Genomic DNA, 4,922 nt, shown 5'->3' with positions numbered 1-4,922 from the left:
GAACATGATTCTACATCCAGCACACTTTATAAGAACTTTTAAAGGTCCTCCCCCTTTTGGGCAAGTGTGCTCTCCGCCTACCATGACAAACAGACTTTCTCGTCCCACCTGCCAGTGAATCAGTCTTTCAAACAGAAAACATGCTGTTTTCCAGATATGCGTTTACATGACGAATCAGACAAGTTTTAAGAGATCAAACATTGGAAATGGCTGCAGTTAGGAAGTTTGGGAATGTTTTAGATTCTTCAAAAGCCTTACACAGTTCCGAAAAGAATGATTGGCTGTGTCTTAATGCCAGGCGTTGGAGGTAATGAGTGTGAATTAATTGTCCAGGAATATTTACATTGTAACAAAGTGGCTTTGATCTGCTTGCGGAGGGATGGATTTGAAGCGACGGCGGGCTGGGCATCAGATGGGCCAAGGTGTGATGCGTTCTGATGTTCATCACGAAGTTGGTTTTTGCACCTGGGCCTGGTGAAGTTGAGTGGAGTTGAATACGTGCAAACAAATGCTTTTGTTCGGCGGGACAAAGACTTTCCCAGCTTTGGGCTCATACTCGGACACTGTTGCCATTGTTTCCCCTCCATTGCTTCTTGTCACTCTTCTTGTCAAAGTTTAATTAGGACAACGAGCTCTCGCGGGCCCATTTCTCACTTCAGCAGCTTTCTAAACACTTCCTAATGAGGGCAAGGCTCAGAGAGATCGAGCGAGAGAGGGCGTACGGGAAGGGAAGGCAGGAAAAGCAGGAAAAGCGTATTTTGCTCACTAAAACCTGAAACGCACACAAATATATCTGCACTTAGTGTATTGCTTTAATCATTTGTAGGTTGCTAATCACGATGACAGAAAATCGAGTCATTGTGTAAACTGTTTTTACATGCAAATTATCAATCAATCAATCAAATAATCTTGTCAGATTTAAAAAAAACGGCTGAAAATGTGATCCGGGGAAAAATCGTGGGAAAGTGGAGGCAAGTGCCCTCATCCTCCAAGCTTGGGTGCTCCGGTTAATTGGCGTTCCACACCTTTTAAATGAAGGTCAAGTCTCTTCCCCTCTCCAGGCTTCAATGCCGTTTAGCAGCATTACCCGGCTAATTGTAATGACTGCATCCTCAAAGAAATCACATGACTCTGCAGACTCTTCCCAAAACAGATCTCAATAGAAAAGCTTCAGAAAATCGCCAGCATTGTTCAATCAAAGTGACACTAGAATATAGAGATTTAGCTACAGAGAACAGGTGCTTCAACTAAAGAAAACCGTCACAGTTTTTATTGTTTAATACACAGTAAGATACAAGATGTTTTCAAACAGTTATTTAAATTATGAAACAATATAAATAACAATATTCACAATCACAATTACTTTTTTTTTTAACCATTATTTACTGCTCTTGCATGTTACTGATCTAAACAAACCTCTGACCCAGAGTAGTAAGTTCGGTGGTCATTCCACACCATTTGTGCCATGGACATGAATGATATCTAAAACTGTGAGGCTTGTGAAATGTGCGCTATTAATTTTTTAGGCTATTGGATTTACATAAGCAAATGGTTTTATCATCTACTTGTCTGGAAAGACCAGAAAATATAGAGAGTTGGGGATAGGCGCTGCATCCGAAAGCGAATACTTCCCTACTGTATTGTTTGCGAAAAACAGTACGCCAACAGAGTAGTATGTCAGAATACATAGTTTTCGAAAAACAGTATGAGAAACGTTCCTGGATGACCTGCTTCCGGCGAGATTCTGAAGTGCGCATTCGATGGACACTTTATCCCATGAGGCCACAGGAGACGACAACGCTGGTAACATGATAACGATAACATGGCAGATGTAGTACGTCCGGATTACATTCATACTATATAGAACATACTTTTTTAACGGTCACAAAGTAAGTTCAAATTCAATTGTAGTAACCAAATTTTGAGGCACTGAGGGTCTTTTAACTTGAGCCTGTAAACACTACTCACATTTGGATTATTTTATAATTTGGATACATTTTTTCTTCAGAAAATGTAAATATCTAGTTCCTTAACTTGTTCACAAATATGAATAAAAAAATAACTAAATAAATAATAAATTAATTAATTATTAAATTAAAAAGTAAACTTCTAGTTTATTTATTTGCCAACAAATATGATTAAAACAAGTAAATTAATCAAACTTGTAAATATCTTGTTTATAACCATTAATATGAAAGAATTAATAGTCCAGAAATTTAAAAAAAAAAAAATCAAATTAATAGTGCTGACAAATCGATTGTGACGACTGAGATTCATTTATTTTTAGTGCTGTCAAATTGATTACTGTAATCGATGTTGACTACTGTATATACACACAAATATATTTTTTACAAACTTTTATGTTAGATGCAATTAATCACGATTAATCGATTTGGCAGCAAAATTAATAAAAAAGTTAATTATTAGATTAAATTGCACAAAAATATGAATAAAAAAAGCTCACTATCTAGCTCACTAACGTCCCCACAAATTTGAATAAGTAAAAAATATTTAATACATGTATTGCCACAGGTGTATAAAATCAAGCCCCTAGCCATGCAGTCTGCATTTACAAACATTGCATACAAGTAAATAAAATGAGTTGTTCTGAAGTTCTCAGTGAATTCAAGAGTGGTACTGTCAGTGCTGAGGCGCATGGAGCGTAAAAAGTCGCCAACGCTTTGCTGATTCCATAGCTGAAGAGTTCCAAACTTCCACTGGCATTAATATTAGCACAAAAACGGTGCGTCGGGAGCTTCATGGAATGGGTTTCCATGGCTGAGCAGCTGCATGCAAGTCTCACATCACCAAGCGTCTGATGGAGTGGTGTTAAACACGCCGCCACTGGATTCTGGAGCAGTGGAAACGTGTTTCATGGAGTGATGAATCACGCCTCTCTGTTTGGCAGTATGATGGACGAGTCAGGAGAAGGTTCCCTGCCTGACTGCTTTGTGACAAGTTTGGTGGAGGAGAGATAATGTTATGGAGGGGTTGGAGGAAAATCTCAATGCTTCAGAATACCAAGACATTTAGGACAATGCTATGCTTCCAACTTTGTGGGAACAGTTTGGGGATGGCCCTTTTTTATTCCAGCATGACTGTGCCTTAGTGCACAAAGCAAGGTCCATAAAGACATATTTGGATGAGTTTGGTGTGAAAGAACTTGACCTCAACCTTATCGAACACCATTGGAACCAACTTCATATTAAAGGGTTAGTTCACCCAAAAATGGAAATTCTGTCAGTAATTACTCACCCTCATGTTGTTCCAAACCTGTAAGACTTTCGTTCATCTTTGGAACACAGATGAAGATCTTTTTGATGAAATCTGAGAGCTTTCTGTCCCTCCATTGATACACAACTACCACTTTGACACCTCAAAAAGTTCATAAAGAGATTGCAAAACTAATCCATATGAATTGAGCAGTTTAGTCCAATTTTTTAAATGATTTGATCGTTTTACACGATGAACAGATTGAGTTTAATCTTTTATTCATATATAAACATTGATCAGCGAACATAAACAGAAGCTCAACCGATCCTGCTTGACGCACGAGAACAAAACTCTTGCGGAAGCTGAAATGTGCTGCGTAACACGAAAATGAACCTCATTGGTTCTTGCTGAAGCTGAAACGTGCTACGTAACACGAGAATGAACCTTATTGGTTCTTGCTGAAGCTCAAACGTGCTGAGTAACACGAGAATGAACCTCATTGGTTCTTGCTGAAGCTCAAACGTGCTGAGTAACATGAGAATGAACCTCATTGGTTCTTGCTGAAGCTCAAACGTGCTGAGTAACACGCGAGAAGGAACCTCATTGGTTCTTGCTAAAGCTCAAACATGCTGAGTAACACGAGAATGAACCTCATTGGTTCTTGCTGAAGCTCAAACGTGCTGAGTAACACGAGAATGAACCTCATTGGTTCTTGCTGAAGCTCAAACGTGCTGCATAACACGAGAATGAACCTCATTGGTTCTTGCTGAAGCTCAAACGTGCTGCGTAACACAGGAGAATGAACCTCATTGGTTCTTGCTGAAGCTCAAACGTGCTGCGTTACACAGGAGAATGAACTTCATATTTCATTAAAAGATCTTAATTTGTGTTCCAAAGATGGATGAAAGTCTTACGGTTTTGAAACGACATGAGGATGAGTAATTAATGACAGAATTTTCATTTTTGGGTGAACTAACCCTTTAATGTCTATGTATTGAATATCATTACAGTCCCTGTTGGTGTGATCAGGTGTCCTAATACTTTTGTCAATATAGTTTATGTATAAAAAGTAAGTAAAAAATATGAATATTTACTTTTTATTAAGATATATAAATTTAAAAAAAAGTTATATATGAATTCATTATAAAATGTATTAACATTTTACATGAATTCATTCTATCATTCTCAATTTTACTTCCCTCATGAATATCTCCACTGGCATTTACTGCAGTCCAGGAGAGTGGTTCAGGAATATCAGTGCTGACTGAAGCCAGTGTCGTGAGCGGGTGAGTGCAGAGGCTCACTGCTTTGGCAGCGGCTATCAGCTCGATACGGACTGACCATGGAAGCAAAGGAGGACCAGTCATCCTAAGATAACTCCCTCCAGGTGTTCAAAGGCCCAAACAAAGAGCCTTTTCAGTCGCCTTTATGAAAATGAAGAGGGCTCAGGCTTGTTGCAAAATATACTGGATAAAAGCGAAGCAAACACAGATATAGTAATATTCTGCTACAGTGGCTGGGACCAGATTCGATAAGGTCAACCTTGTTTTTGAGGGATAGAAATGAGCCAATTAGTCCAGCGAAGCATGTACAAAGCAGACTTGAGCAGTGCAGAAGAACTGTGGGCCGATGTAAGGATGGGTTGTCTTAAATATATTACTTTAAGGAAAAGTCATCATTTACTCACCATGACGTTATTTTTCTGTGGG

The sequence above is a fragment of the Squalius cephalus genome, assembly GCF_949319135.1.
Source record: "Squalius cephalus genome assembly, chromosome: 3".
NCBI classification, from domain to species: domain Eukaryota; kingdom Metazoa; phylum Chordata; class Actinopteri; order Cypriniformes; family Leuciscidae; genus Squalius; species Squalius cephalus.
The sequence above is the reverse complement of the archived record's forward strand: the minus strand, read 5'-3'. Positions refer to the sequence as shown.